The 17,445-nt window shown below is 27.7% G+C and overlaps 1 protein-coding gene and 1 long non-coding RNA gene across 11 annotated transcripts in view; one reads left to right on the top strand and one right to left on the bottom strand.

The window, feature by feature from the left end:
* The first annotated feature begins 448 nt into the window (after positions 1–448).
* Positions 449–17,445, top strand: part of Cic (Putative transcription factor capicua) — a 34,562-nt gene continuing 17,565 nt past the window's right edge. For 7 of the 8 annotated variants that reach the window (XM_074243392.1, XM_074243390.1, XM_074243391.1 and 4 more), the window contains exon 1: positions 9,539–9,677. The gene's annotated coding sequence lies outside the window, so the exon portion shown is untranslated. Of the gene's footprint in view, positions 596–9,538; positions 9,678–17,445 lie in introns of those variants that run through there. The other variant, XM_074243389.1, reaches the window with a different exon arrangement.
* Positions 6,264–10,079, bottom strand: LOC141527754 (uncharacterized). 3 transcript variants are annotated; one of them, XR_012479242.1, is made up of 6 exons: positions 9,709–10,079; positions 8,313–9,474; positions 8,126–8,247; positions 7,529–7,943; positions 6,810–6,982; positions 6,264–6,724 (listed from the first exon to the last, which is right to left on the bottom strand). It is a non-coding gene; the product is annotated as an uncharacterized LOC141527754 (long non-coding RNA). The 3 variants fall into 3 exon arrangements; XR_012479239.1 differs by lacking the exon at positions 9,709–10,079 and having other exon boundaries at positions 7,828–7,943; positions 8,313–8,454; XR_012479240.1 differs by lacking the exons at positions 7,529–7,943; positions 9,709–10,079 and having other exon boundaries at positions 8,313–8,454.

Here is a 17,445-nt window from a genome sequence, read left to right as displayed (position 1 = left end):
AACTACGTACAGTACATAGTATAGTAAACCACAGGTATGGGTAAAAAAAAAATTGGGGGAATAATCTTCGAATAAAAAATAAAATAAAAAACTTTCATAACGTACGAACGTGCGTTAGTATTTACGATGGCGGAATGAGTTGCGCATCGGTATGTTTCCGTAAATGGCGTTTAATAGTTCTCGCGTCTCATTTAAGCGCTCTTTCATACATACCACCGATTAAATTCACCTTAAAAAAAAATTAACAACAATATATTGATAAATTAAAAGTAAATTATTCAATAAATTATCTATAAAAAATACTCATTGTCACTTTAGCAATGAGTCATATTTATACCATACCGTACATAACCAATATTTATCTAAAAAGTAATTACTGTTTTTTTTTTAAACGTCATAATTACATGTATAACCAACGTTTGAAGAAGTAATATCTATTTACGGTGTCGACTACCGAGGAATTCAAAACCATTGTAAAAGTAAGTGTTAAAAAGTTTAAGGAATTAACGCGGGTGATTATTATCAGTGATGTGACGGTGGATACAGTAAAAGCAAATCCTTGTGACGACAGCCGACACCAGCGCCACGTGTTTCGGTACGTCAAAAAATAATATTCTTAGTCTCTCACTCTCACTCTTCAGTTAAACCCGTACAGTCATACTAATACTACAAGTAAAGATATAATATAATACAGAAAATCATCGTAGTCGGTACCAGTACTACATTACTACATATAATATTTAAATACTACTCAGGATTATATGTATATATATTTAGAAACGCCTGCGCCTTTGTGTAAAGAGTACCCACATTATTATACTACATCATTACGTATACATTGTACGATTTTAATATAATACTTGTACATATAATAAATGTATGAAGAAAAGATTTTATATTACTGCAGGTATAAAAATCCCAGAACGAATTTAAAATTTCAATTTATACAATCTGTACAAATACATACTTGCATACATGTGTTTGTAAATTGGCATACTTGTTACGGGTGCCAAAAATTAATATTTACTTATCGACTGTATTTTATCATACCTAAAATAGAAGACATTTAATAAATGAATTATTTTTCATTAATTAAAATTATCATTAAAATTAAAGTTATACATTGAGGTAAAAAAAATTTTTTATAATCTTTATTGACACATTGTTAAAAAAATATTTATAAAATCATAAAAATTATCAGACGTCTTCTATTTTTGGCATTATTAGATTTTTAAAATTTTAATACATTTTTTTTTTTAGATTACGTTAATTATTGGAGTACTGTTTTAAGTTTAAAAAAATCGAGATTTATATACATTTACATATTATATACATATATTTTATGTAAAGATATCAAAGTGAATGATTGCAGTCCACGCTTTTCGTCGCGTGCCTACTGCCTAGCAACCGCGTTCGCGTTCACGTTCATTCAATTACTTCTTCTCGCACTTTAATATACTTTTCATATAAAAGGTTTATATACTTAAACTCTCTCTATATAATATACATTGTATATTGTAGAGATATTTATTTACTCAAAGTGATGATAGGATGAATTACTAATTAAACAATAATTTTACATTGATGATGATATAATTATTAATAATTATCGATGCAGAGAAATGATACAAGCACGACGTGTCATTGACACCTACCTGATTATCCATACTTGAATGGTATGTGAATCGGATAAAATACAAACCTGTTTGACATAACATATATACACTTATGAAGTCGTCGTTTTGGATAAATATTTTATTTTTAACTTGTACGATGCAGTTAAGTAAAAAAACACTGGAATTTCTATGTTACTCGAGACTATGAACAAAAAAAAAAGAAAAAAATTGTTCTTCAATACCCTCAAAATTTTTTTTAACAGTAATTTTATCTGTGATGTATAAGTCTATTGCGGTAAGATGTTAGTAATAATTTATAATTACGAGAATAGCGATAGTTATAACAATTAATTTCATAATCATAAGATTGGATGAATAGTAAACATAAAATAAATGCACTGAGTAGATAATACATACAAGAGTGCATGAAATATCTTGATTATTTTTTTATGGTGAAACAAAAGAACTTTCGCTGCACACACGGGTCACTGGACGACGTGTGTAGGATATAAGTACATTGAAATATCATCAACACTAGTCACTACTCCATATAAATTTTATTTATATACTTTTATTGTATTATTATTATTATATTAATAATGTATGTATGGATACAGAGTATGGGTGTATATTTTGTACAAGTGCAATGAAGTTACTCAGGTTGTAATCTCTCAAATTCAGGACCGTAACGATTTATTCAGTATAATATTATATGTAATAAAGTAGTTTAACCGCATCGTATGTGTGTCTAATTATAAAATATTATCATTTATAATTTACCTTTATATATTTTATGTCTGTGTACGTATGTATGTGTTTATAATAATTCAATATTATTTGATAATACATAGTAGACTGCTGGAGACTCATTTTATCGACTTAACTGTCAAATGACACTGTACTTGTATATTATCTAAATAATATCAAGTTCTATATGATGATGATGATGATGATGATGATGATAATGATGCATTTGCATATTATATTTAGTAACTTAAATAATAATGAATTAAAAATAATACAATAAATTTAAAATATAAATGAAATTTATAAAATGCGGATGAGAGCAAATACGAAATTAATGAAACTAATTATTGGGGTCATGAGAAGGCGGAGGGATTACGCAGAAAAAGGATAGAAAGAGAGAAATAAAATGCTAATAGGCTGAAGCTTTTTCCCTCAGTAAATACTTGTCGCTGTCGCACATGCCAGTTGCTCCGATTCTGATAAAATTTGTTGCTAACCGCGCACTGGCTTACTCTTTTAATTGTCTCCAAATAAAATGTTTTATTTTATTTTTCAAATTAACTTTTTAATTTTTTTGCTCACTTAAATTCTACATATAAAATTTAAAAAAAGATAAGTTAAAAAATACTTTAAATAATTTTTGTTTTCAAAAATATAATTAAAAAAAAAAAAAAATTCTAAAAGTCATAAAAAAATATTTATTTTTGTCATAAATAGTTAATGATTTTGTATTTACTTGCCATTGAAATAGTGCTTCAATTTAATCATTAATTAATTAATTAGTAATTAATATCATGAAGTTAATTGAGAGCACTATCAATTGGTAGATAGAAAAATAATTTGAAGGCACGCATTCCTGGATAAAAGTAACATTAATTAAATTACGTAGCCATTGACTTATTTTATTTTTCAATTATTTTATCTAATGTAGATTTGAAGATTAAAAAAATTAAATTTAAAAATAATACTTTTTTATAGCTCATCGCATATTGTACTTAAAAATAGTAAATTTTTGCTAAAAAATCAGAGACAATTGTCTCGTCATAAGTAATCAATAATTTTATAAATATAATATGTATTATTGGTTTCATTAATTTTTATTTTTAATTGCTGTCTTATGAGCATTGATATTTCTCGATTTTTTTATAATTATTATAGCATTAAACTTTTAAGTTAAATCTAATGATATATAAATTCACTTCGGTCAGTCTTAAGACCTTTTGCATTTAGCATTATTAAACATGACAATAATGTGATTTACGGTTTATGTATGTCCATATGAACTATGATATATCCATCGATCACTATGTATGATCAAGTTCGATGACCTACTACCCTATATCTATCAGGCAAGCATTCCCGAGATTTCATTACAAATAATAAATATAAATTTTTATTTAAAAATTATTTAATCCATTGTTGAATAACGCTCGTACGTTTAAACGATTCATAAATAATATCGATAGACTAAAATAGTAATCAACCGATTTCTCAAATAATTTATCTATCTCTGATTACTTAATGACCGTCTGGAAAATATTACAATATTACAATTTAATAACGTGTATTTTGGTCTCTCAAATGGGTCAGTTATTATTTAATAAACCAATTAGAACTATTCTAAAAAAAAAGTAAATAATAATCCAGTCGAATTGATAAATTAATTATTATACAATTAAATTTCAAATGTATAACTGTTACGTTTTATTTAAAGTTTGTGTATAATTAAATTTCGCAAACAACTTTTCATAGTAATAGTAATAGTAATTAACAAACGTATGTGACAAATGACAAATAATTAATTACAATAATTATTATAAAAAGTTGCGTGACAATAAATAGACATTTAAGTAAAACTTGAATTTTCTTTTAAAAATAATTGAAATTATATTTTTTATTCGAAAATAGAAACTTATTCGTCGGGTATTGAATATTAAATTAAAGAGATTTATTAACCGAAATGTCGATAATAGTTTACTGAGAGTATTCGTTAAATAGAAAATATCTGTATGATTAAATACAGAGACGTATTTAAATGAAAAAGGACATTATATTTTATAATAAATATTCAATAAGATATTTTGATAGTTGATTTATCAAAATGACAGCTTATCTTTATTTATTTTATTTAATATTTATTCATTTTTATTCAACATTAAATCATCATACATACATATAGATAGATATATACTCTCACAAACTATGTATTTATATAATAGTTATTATATACGGGCATTATTTACAATTCCCAGTTGGTAAATTTTTATTAAATATTTATTTATATTTATATTTTCTTATACAATCATTACGATAAATGTACATAATCCACATATTATAAATTTATCAGTGTGTGTATATTGATGAGTATATACTTTGTGTTTAGCGTTTATTCTTATGATGCCGCCTATGACGACCAACGATGTCTTTTAATCGATCGATTTGATAAATTTCAAACGTCAAATGTTATTTAAACCGTTGAGTGTCTGCACATGATAAAAATAAAAATTATCACTTGACATATGCAGATTTTATTCAATTATCAATTTAATAAACATGATTATTAAATCATATCTTTTAATTTTTAATCGTCAATTTTTTTTAAATTATTGAGAAACCACTTTAAATTCTGTAGTAGTCTATTTCTTTAGTTTAACAATTTATTCAATTTATAATTATACTCTTTACAATACTCGAATAAAGTTAATTAAGTTTCATAATAATTAATCAATCCCGTAGAATATAGTTATCCGTAAAGTAATACAATAATTAAAGTCTTTTATAAATATAAGTGTCAAGATGGTACTCCGCAATTACAATAATGCGATAAATTAAGTATGAGAAAAATAGGACAAGGGTCTTAAACCGTTGATGTGCGTATCTCAGAGGCTGAGGAAAATCTGCCTCGTGCCCCTTGACTCTCAAGGGTGTTAGGTTTCCTAACACAGCGTTGTTCTTGGGGTCCCGTGACGTCATGAGTCCCTTGAATGCCGGGGAAGGGATTTTATGGCTCAAATAGTACGGTGGTTGACGGAAAAATTTTGAGAGTGGAAAAGTACTCCCACAATTCAGTTTTAATATCATTTTTTTTCAAGTTGTTAATAAAAAAAATTCAATTTAAAGTTTCTCTTGAGTTGCTTCAATAAAAATTTAATTTTAACAAAACTTTTTTTTTTTTTAATATTTAAATTTGAATAATTATTTAAAAATAAAAAAAACTGTACTTATACAATAAAAAAAACATTGAGATCTCACTGTAGGGCGGAAAAGAACGAGTCAACCCTTCGTCAATTTAAAGTTTAAAAATACTCCTTACCATTTACTGTCAACTTTTTTTCTAAACATGTGTGTTCTAAGTTTAAACACGCATGTATTAAAATATAATGTGTCATAAGCGCTTATTAAAATCCTTTTTCAAAAAAAATTCATGTTAATTTTAATACCAATATTGATTAATTAAATTCTATCTTTTATTCAGAGTTTCATTATCTCTATATTGGTGGTCATTATTCACATGATATTAAATTAAGTTACTTTGCATGTGCGATTCTAAATCTTTGCATTAGTAAATTGTTCAATAGTCATGATTGAAGTTAATTTTACTCTTCTAAATATCAGAAATTATACAGTTTAACTTTTATAAAATAAATTTATCATTTCTACCAAAAAAAAAAAAAAAAAAAAAATACATTCAATAGAATCAGCCTGTGGAGTATTTTAAAAGTTTTTTATTATAAAATTTCACTGTCACAAAAATTAAAATGTCATCAATTTAAATAATGAATAACTTTACGAAGACTTAAATGACAGTATGTAAAAGAAATATACGTATAATTATTTTTTAATATTTACATAAGTAAATTAAATGCCAAAAGAAGAAAATTAAAAATTTTTAACATGTGCTTTATTTAAAAAATTCAAACAATTGTAGAACATCTGTGACTTAATATAATTAAATATAAGATAATTGCATTTCTTTAGTAACTTTTTTTTTGTCTTTAAATGTTTTAACGTCTTTTAAATCAGTTAACAGTATTTTTTTATACTTCTTTTTTTCATTGGAATATTTATTATTTTATTTAATATAAAATGTTTCAAATTGACGCAAAACAAAACTTTTTCTTTAGTTTGATAAGAAAACTCTTAAAAAATAAAAAAAAGTATCAAGTTAATAAAAATTACCGTAAATATAAAGATTATTTAATTATTATAATTAATAGCACTCGGCAATGAGAGTTTATTAAATAAACTCATAATTAGAGAATGTTGTCGTCATTAGTAGACACACAGTGTTCGCGAAAGCTCTTTACAAAGTAAGAATTTCGCCCTCGGCAATCGGGTGTTTCTTCCATCCTGACAATCGTCTAATAAATAATAAATTTATGAAAATTTCATTACTCTAGTAAATAACAATTAAAAACAAATTTATACTAAAAATAATATACTTACCAACGAATTATCTTTTTAAACAACCTCTTTTTTATTTATAATTTATATAACACTGAAGTTGACAGCTATTAAATAATTTTTAAAATTCAATTACAGCTTTAATTTTTGATAATTATCGTCTATCAATACGCCAAATAATTCTTTCAATGTTTAAATTTCTTTAATAGGTTTTTCTGGAAAAAAAAAATTATTGCAATTATTTATAAATGTTTAATTTATAAAAAAGGTGTAATTTCATAAAAAATCTGAAAACGGATAAATATTTAATTCAAAATTAATTCTATCAATGTTAAAAAATTAAGATAATTTTTTACCAAGTAAATCTTAGAGGACACTGAAGTTGATAGATATAAAAATTTTTTTAGATAATTACAGGAATTAAATTATTATAAAAAAAAAATTAAATTAAAAAGTTTTACATATAAAAATTGATAACACTGAAGTTGACAGATATTAAAAATTTTTTTGGAATTTTATAGCAATTAAATAATTAAAAAGTTTCATATGTAAAAATTAATAAAAATTACAAGTGAAAATTTTTAAAAGGATTTTTTTATTGTAATTAATTTCTTAAAAAAATTTTTAAAATTGACAGCTGACCGCTAACTTCAGTATTATTAATTAATTTATTTATAAACTATAAAGAAGAAAAAATAAATTGTCGGATGGCTGCGATTTTAAGTATCATGGAGCGTAAGCTAATTCTTTAAAAAAAGTACCTAAACAAAAAATTTCTTAATGAGATAAAAAAAAATAAATAAATCAATAGCAATTAGAAGGAGCGTGACGAGTCGATTGGACACACAGCACAATGCAATCTTTCATCCCCTTTTGGCATACAAGTCACACAAGATGAACCTCAAGTGCCCAGTGCACATTACTGTAAGCATGAATGGCGCTGTTATCCAACTGATGCCGCGACAACCAACTCCGGAGCCCTTCATTCATTTTTACTTATGCAAAAAAACCCGTCATTACTGAATCCACCCTTCAGCATCCCCAGGCAATACACATTTACCTCCACTATGTAAAACAGCATCTAGAACTACCCGACTTTCTATTCCTCAATAAATTTATGCGTCACAATATTTCCATTAAATTCCATCCAAGTTATTCATACATTGAATAACAAACCTAAAAAATAACATTCCATAAACATACTTCATTTTACAGAATATAGAATCGTGAAATTTATTTTAAGTTACGGCTCTGGAATTTAGTATATTTCAATGATACAAAAAATAGCAAACTTGTGATTAATTTTTTAAATTTATTTAAAATAAATAAAATTTAATATTTTAAAAATAAAAACTTACTAATAAATTTTAAAGAATTTTTTTTTTAACTTGAAAAATTTTCAAATGTCTGACTATTTTGAATTTTTTATATTTACTCTTCAGTGTTAATAAAAACTTCAAATTTCCGAATCAAACTCCATCTGTAAAAAATAAAAAATATTAATGAATATAAAAAAAAAAAGTTTATAAAAAATATTTAAAATACCTGTCACAAAAAAAGGCGCGCGTTTATTTTTTATCAAAATGGCGGGCGCTCTGGCAGAGTGTTACGTTACTGAACTGTACAGTTCGTTCGGTTGGTTCCTTGGTTTGGTTAGCTATGCTTTAGATAGCTTCCACACTTGCCTGCCTGGCTTCCATTCCCAGTCTGTTGTGTGTTGGTTGTTGAGTATCCGCGTTCGCTCGAGAGTGTCGCGTATGGTCGCGTAGGTGCCTTCATGGTCGTGTCGTGTTGGGTTTACTACAGTGATACTCATGCATACTACATACTACAGTCTACAGTCATCAACCAACCAAGTAATACTACTTACACACGACGTACTACAGAATAGTGCTGCAGATAGTAATAAAGTAAAGTAAAAAAGTAATACCATATTACTATTACATATAACTGAGCTAAAAAAAACTCTCATCAGTAGTATCTAAGTACCAGTACAACGAACTTGAGTGATATCTCAGCTGATCTTGGTGTATTACCAGTCATAGTGGCTCAACCAGATCATTATTATCAACTTCATCATTATCATCATCATCATCATCATCAGTATCGTCTTCATCAATAATACATAATGAATAATCAGCTCAGCAGTGATGTAAAACCAGGAATATATTTATAATAAACGTAACTATTATTTTATTGTAATTATAGTTATAACCGGTATCAATATCATCAGTATTTATTTAAATAAAATTTCATTGCAGATAAAAAGCAACAATATAACCAAGTGTGTAACATTGACCAGTGTGTGCTGTATAGTAAAGTGTATCGAGGTGCATTCGTAGCCGGTTTTCCCGTGTAGTGCCTGTCAGTGAGGATGTGCGCGGGCGTGTATCACATACTCCTTTATCATTTCACTGGTATTGGTAATCCACATTCATTTATTCCTGTGTAAAAATATACATACACGAATGTTACTGTCTTTTTTTACTTATTTATACTCCATCTCTGTCAGTGTTGTATGTACATTAAATTTTTATTGCTCGTTTCAGAGTAAAGAACGTTTAAAAATATGTAAAAATATTATTTTTATTAATTTTTATTCAAATAATAAGTGTAAGCAACAAGCTTGTGCATTGTGTATTTCATGTGTCAATTTATGTACGTAAATGTTTTAGAATTATTGATACTCCGGAGGAAGAGTGAAGTGCTGAAGAAATATAAAAAATAAATACATATTTAATATATATATACATACATAATAAATAAAAAGTTTTAAAAGAAGAAGAAGAAAGAAGAAAGAAGGAAGGAAGTGATGGTGCGCGTGTGGAATTAAAAACATGTGGCTTGAAAAGATGTCAATAATTCGGTGGTACGTCGTCGTAGTCATCGGAGACTCGCGGCTTGTGCACGGTAAATCTATATATCTATATTTAATACTCACATTAATGTATATCTATATGCATATGTATATATGTACTCTCTGCACGACGAGTGTGCCGCCACGTCCGCCTGGTGCCCCCGAAGTAACACAGAGGTGTTAGTCAATTATATATATATATGTAATATACGGTAGGATGAATGTGCAAGTGAATCGAACGAGTGAGAAGAAACATAGATATATAGAGAATGGTCCGTAGATGTTAGATGCCAAGAATCTACTTTATCCTAAACCAGCAGCTTAATTCCTCGTCTAAACCCATATACACATACCAAGTGTATCATTACTACAACTTTATTTTATTATATCTTATTCTTATTCCCATACTTAATACTCTTTGGTTTTAATTTATAAACGCTAGTCTTCTTTCATTTCTTCTTAATATTTTTTTCTGTCTCATATTTTAAAAAATAACTAAGTATTTTTTTTACTCTTTGCATTAGGCAGTGTAGAACATGAGGAACGAAAGACCACCCTATGAAATTCTCGTGCGTGTCATCACCGATGCCTGTCTTGGTGCATGTTTATTTACTTATGGAGTGTTGGTAGTATAGACCATCATAGTAAAGACGACGAACGACGACACCAAGACCTAAACCGAGACCGAGACCAAGAATAAGAATAAAAGAGTTTATATATGTATGTAATATATATACATATAGAGTAAAGAAGTAAAGAAGAGTTCAGACAGCCCGTTCTCTTGGTGCTCGCTCTCTCATTTGGTTGACTGCCTACGCGCGTGCGCTTTGTACTCGTAGTGTGTGACGTACATATGTGTAGATATATATATATATATATATATATATATGTACAATGTTATAGTTGTTACGAATGTATTTATTCTCAACTCTTTATATGTATGTATGTGTTGCGCGGTGTATGGACCGTGAAGCCAGATAGTACGAGAGAACGAGTAGACCGAGTAAGTAAGATAAACGTATGCGCGTGCGTACACACAAGTATAAGTATATTTTTACTTATACTTGTACTTGTCTGGTCTTTCTCTCTCCCTCTCTCTTACTCTCCATCTCTATCTCATACTTTTTTCTTTAACCCACACAAATATATAGGTATATAAACCTTGTGCCTTGTGTATTACTACACATATTGTATGATCATACGTCTTTGTTTAACTGCAAGTACTCTGTAGTTGGGCTCTGTCGGTCGCGAGCACGAGAGGCTCGTGGCTACCGCGCGTGTACGGCCTCTACTGCTGTCCACCACCCTGTACGGCTGCTCACCACCTCCAAACATTTATGTATGTACACAGCACACTAACATCGAGAAATGTATGCTCATGTATAAAGACTATGTACCTAGTAAAGTAGACAAGTAATGCAAAGAGGAGTTGTAATGCTAGGAGGAGAGCAAGGAAGAAACACCAAAGAACCGTCTAAGCATCCTATATATGTATAACAAGTTATATATTATCTTCGTCGTAATCGTTATAGTCGTCGTAGTCGTAGTCGTCGTCGTCGTCGTCGTCATGTAGTCTATTTATAATACACATAATATGTCCGCCGTACGTAAATTTTACTTTCTTATTCTATAACACAATAAACTTAAATTTACCCGACTCGACTTAGACTGCTACTGTTGTGCACTGTTGTGTCCCCATGTGCATGTACTTATTACACCCTTTTGTCTATATAATTTAACTTTACCATTTCATCTACCCGGTGCTTATGCTGGTAGCCTTCCTTATCTTTTAAACGTCACCCTCGCATTTACTTTCGTGATTTAACTTCAATCTCAATATCTCATCCCTCATACTCATATATTTATACTGATGCATAAAACCTTATGAATTCCCTTTACCCTTGCCTACTCATTCACTCGCAACAACTTTTCTTCGTCATCCATATAATAGCATTCTATATTCGTAACGAGTAGTGCGTACACACTACACCCTCGTACACGTCATTTGTGATCTTATATACGAATATATGTAAGATACACCATGTACACATATGATATCCATATCTGCAGTGATGTGTGTGCGCGCGTTATTTTCCCTCTCTCGATACAAAGTAATATACATATAGATATATATAATACTATACACGGTACCGAGTCTCAACCGCGATGCGAGTTCACTCTCCTCCCTTTCTCTTTCCTCTCTATTATATACACTTATTTCATACCGTCACAACGTTCTTTCTCTGTCATCTCTTTACTTAAACTCTCTTCGGCTTCCTCCTTTATCAAGCCAACCTCCTCCACACTCTCCGTTCTTATACTCCTTCTTAACCCAACTTATTTCTTCTCTCTCTCTATACAACTAACATATACATACACCATCATACTACATACTACATAGTACATACTACAGTAAACTATCTAGCAGCTATATCGTTCTTCATCCTCCAGCGCTAGCAGTACGACTCTCTTTCTTATTCTGTTTTGTCCGTATTTCGTATATAATATATAAATATATATATATTGGTGTGTTATGTTATATTAACACGCGCCTGGAGGCCAGGAATTTTCTCACAATGGATGGACTGTGTTAGTGTACATGTAGTAGGGACCGACGCCAAGTGCGACGGACCATAGCACCGGGGAGTAGTAGGACCACAACACTATACCGCATCACCACCGCGGCTATCTCTTCTCTTCTATCCTCAACGATACATATTATTATTATTATTATAACTATTATTTATATTTTTATTACAATTTTAATATGTACAATATAATGAGCCTAATCGGAATACCTAGCCGCATCGTTTTCAATAAGTACTTAACTACCTATTTTATTACTACATACTTCTAATATTAGTCGACATTAAATATTATGTTGATACTGATAGTATTTTTTAATTACAGACGAATAGGCGACCGGTTATATATGTTGAATTGATAACTTTTTATTTTTGTTTTAATTCACTGCATGGATTGTACTTAAGACGACGGTGACTCAACCGCGTACATTAGTACCAAGAGCTCTTACATTAATAATATACCAGTAAAGTGTATAACTACTATAAATACATACATGCATTCATGTACACATATATATGTATTATATTCTTCGTCGATGTAAAGTAACACAACGTCTATTCTTTTTTTTATTTAACAGAATCGTAGAATAGATGGTTTAAGTTGTGTGCACTCAACTAGACGTTATATGACGCGATTATTTGGCTTTTAGCGCTATCTTTGTCTGATGAAACGACTTGATTTATATTTTACACTTAATGTTACATTTATGTGTGGGTAATATACAATTAAACCATTTAGATTCGTTCTCAAATAATTATACATAGATTTATATAATTCTTTTTAAATATTATATTATATTTTACTTTATTTTATTGTTGTCATTATATTTAATATATATATATATATATATATATATATATTTTTGTAATCTCACTCGCGGTTAATCTCGCAATAATTAAACTCAACTACAATATCGTCTTTATCACACTTAGTAACATGATCAAAATGTAATTTTGAGGACACAGACATGCTAATCGATTGATAATAATATAATATATAATATATATGTGTATATATGAATAAGAAAATGTAACAGTATATTAATGAGAGTGAAAATAAATGTAATCCACGTTTATTTTATTTTATTATTATTATTATTGTTATTTTTTTTTTTTTTTAATTGAAAAAGAGGTTTATCCTGACCTTGATGTTTTTTTTTTTTTTTTTACTTTATATCTGTTTAGAATACTGATCGTGATTAAACAGATGAATAATAAAATATATCTGTTTTATTATTCTATTGTATAAACTACTAGTATTTTTTCATTCTGACACGAGTTATCTACAATAATAATAATAACTATAATAATAATTAAAAAAAAAAATGCGATAAAATCAGAATCAGATGCCGGATTATTTGTTTTAAATTATTATCTTTTTTAGTGATTAATTTTTATTTAATTTATTAATCATTATTATTTTATTTTTACTCATTGATAATGTTAACCAGTGTAATTTAAAGCTGGTTAGGCTTATTATTAACGCCAACTGTCTAAAAGCCTAGCACTAGCTCCATTATTTTTTTATTTCATTCTAAGCTTCTCGCCAATATATGACCAAGTCTCTAGTTATATATTCACTGTCATTCGCATATGTGTTACGTTAAATTAGTTTGCACTCCCTCATATTCACTTATACTTATACAAAACATAGAGAATATGTAGAGAGACTACATGCATGTCACCGTATTTTCTGGCTAAGCTCTTTTATTTCATTCTATTTAACTTCTCTTCTATCCGAAGTCTTAGACTTGAGTTATATATTATATGCATTTACTACCGTTTTGAATTTATTAATAAACATATACTAATGATGTAGGAGTCGTAGGTGTGGTATGCACTAAAAATATAACATATTTTTCCTTGTGTCAATCGGTTAGTATTATGAATTAAATGCTTACTCCAACACAACTTTATTTTGCAACCATTTAATCGTAATTCTCTACTCAAATGCAACCTCTAATTCCTCTTAAATTTTAATTCTTAATATTATTACACTTTTTAAGTATTTTATCACGTTATAAATGAAAAAACGTGAGATATAATGAGTTATGCTTAAATAATCTTCGCCAATTTATACAAAATTAAAAAAATTTTTAATTAAAATATCCGGAAAAAAATTTTCTAAAGAACAAAAAATTTTACAATATTTTTTAAATCTTGAAAGATTTTAATTAATAATTTTACAATTTTCCATCCATTAAGTATACAAATAACTTATAAAACACTCCATGTTTATTTATTCAAATAATAGAGCGCATCAAAGTTGCGTCATGAGTTCAAGATCATTGAAAAGCATTGAGTGATTAAAGTAAGATGAAAAATGTTTCAAAAACTCATTGAAGACTTGTAAAAATAAACTTTTTTTTTATCATCTTCAAAATCTTGCAAAATAAAGTTCTTTTTAATATCACTGTTCGCGTTACCGTTACCGTTTATTTATTATTAATACTTTATCGCTTAAACTGGCAGCGCTATAAACAGTGATATTTCATATTTTTCTAGACACTACAAATAAAACTAGTGGTGTTACTTTATGAAAATAAAAAAAAAAATTGGTAATGTAAATTTTTTTTTTTAATTTTCAAATGTAACGCAAATTAAAGGTTTTTTCTTATTTATTGCTCAAACTTCTAAAATTTTTATCTGAAGTCCGTATGATAAAGATGATTCTGAAATCAACAGAGATCTTATAATTTTTTAGATTTTTACAACTAAATTATGATGAAAAATTAAGTAACGAAATTCCACCTGTAGAAATTAAAAAAATTACTAGTGCAAATTTTGATATATATATATATATATATATATATATATATATATATATATATATATATATATATTTGGGTAATTATTATTTACAAGTGAGGTTGACCATTTTAATTTTCATTTTTTTGAACAAAATTTTTTAATTTTGATATACTTTTTTTTTTTTTTAATACATAAAAAAATGAACAATTAAAAAAAGAAGTTAATAGCCACAATTTTAAGAAATCTTCAAAAAAATTTAAAATTAAAAAAAAAATTGTGATATTCAACTTTTTTTTTTATGTACTTAAAAAAAATATACACGGAAAAAAGTAAACTGTAATATTCACTCGGATTCCGGTTAGTTTTTATAGTTTCAAACAGTAAAGCGGACATCGGGGTGGCAAAAATGAATATTACAGAACTTAATGTAGAAAGTATAAAAGCCACAATTTATAATTTAATATCCAAAATAAGTAATTAGTAGTTGTCACTATAGTAAATAACGACTCTTTTATCTTTAAAAATTACAGTTTCAAACAGTAAAAATTGTCATTTCAATATATAGTCCATATTATGAAGAGAAGGGGAACTCAGATGAAAGAGAAGGGGGTCTCACTCTGGGAGAATTTAATATTTCAAACAGTAAAAATTATACTTTTAAAATATACATTTTACCAGTCTAAGCAAATCAATAATTACAGTTTGATTTTTAGCGTTGCGTTTAAAATTTACCATTTTACTTTGTAAATATTGATGTTGCTTGTATTAGAAATTTACTAACTTTATTCTATACTTTTTACATATCATAACAACATTTTTTAGGTACGAAATGATAAATATTAAAGTCTGAATTCTTAAGGTAGTACTACCGTTACCACAAGAGTCAAATCCCAAAGCCTAACCTTATTTGATTAACGTAGTAGATTTCCCTATACTAAATCACGTTGAAGAAAGAGAGACAGAGATAAATTTTGAATGTTTTTTATTAATAAATATTCTCATATGCTCGGAAACCATACTGATTGTTATAAAATATGTTCTAGATGTTATTTTCTCTCGTTGTCTTAATTTTTATTAGAATCTTAACGTCCAGTTTTGTGAAATAAAATAAAGTCTGTGATTTTCCATAAGGATCAATGGTAAAAGCAAAAATATGTAAATATTAATATCTTTTTTTCAAGACTCGCCAGGCTTCCAAAAATTTTACTGCTTAGTTATGATATTATAAAGTACCAATTTGCCAAATTTCATTAAATTCTGAACGTCAATTCTAAAACCGGTAGTACTACCTTAATTATTATACTTTAACATTTTAGACATTTACATGGCGAATATTACTGTTTGAAATAGTATTTTCTTCCATGTAAAGAGTAAATTGTAAGGTTTAAATTATAAATATTACAATGTGAATAGTAAAATCATGATTTTACTGTTTGAAGTGGTAATTTTTAGCAGTTGATCATTACTTATTATAAATCGACTGTTATTTATTACAGTTTACTTTTTTCCGTGTATATATCAAAAAAAGACAAAATGTAATTTTTATTCAAAAATATGAGAGCCAAAATTTTTCCCAACTTTTGAAGGCAAAAAAGCTATCGAGATGTTAATTTTTTGATATTTTTGATATCACCGCCATAAATTCGCCGTAAAAACAAGCAGACTAAAAAAAAAAATAAAAAAGTGTGAATTTTTCACCTAGATATGGCCAAAAATACGTTTGACCCGACTTGTAGCTAATTACCTTGATTTGTTATCAAAATTTCAAAAATATTTAATAAAAGTTAAGTCTTTTACTGAAATTTTTTATTTGAGAATTTTAATACATTCAAAACACAATACCTCCAGCTATGAAATAGAATAGAAGAGCTGATCGATTTCTTCTCCTCTTAAAAGCCATGAACACATAGATTCACATAATAACATATTATATGTCTATGTATACGTCATCAAGGATTTTATTTTATTTTTACGCTGCAACACACGCAACGTAGTCCACGTGTTTATGGGGCGCATCGATTCACGGGTGGCGTAACAAGTCTGTCCATTGATTAGTGTCAAAGACATTCAGGGTCTCTATTGTCACTTAACATATTCATAATATCACACTTTTTCTTTCTTTTTTTATTATCATCTGCATGAGAGATTTTTTATTATTATTCCCTGCTATGTCTATCACTATGAATAATAAAGTGTATATATATATAATATGAGCGAAAGCTCTCACATTATTGACTAACCTTTGATAGACTATTTAGCTAGACTGTTTAATTCAAGTGCGATAGTGTTGATATAACTAAATATCATCATTATATTTAAATATTAACTAAATGATTGTAAATAAAATCTTTTCCGTTTAAACTCATCTAATCATGTCTGAGATTTGCTGGTTGATAAGTATTTGTTATTATTGTATATACTTGTCTTCGTTATCTTATCATTTTAAATACTCAATAATTTGACTGCTCGTGTTAAAACTTTATCA

The sequence above is a fragment of the Cotesia typhae genome, unplaced genomic scaffold (genome assembly GCF_013202065.1).
Source record: "Cotesia typhae breed Kobodo isofemale line unplaced genomic scaffold, CoteBio_Ctyphae contig_4, whole genome shotgun sequence".
NCBI classification, from domain to species: Eukaryota; Metazoa; Arthropoda; class Insecta; order Hymenoptera; family Braconidae; genus Cotesia; species Cotesia typhae.
Note: the sequence above shows the minus strand (reverse complement) of the source record. Positions and strands in the feature narration are given on the sequence as shown.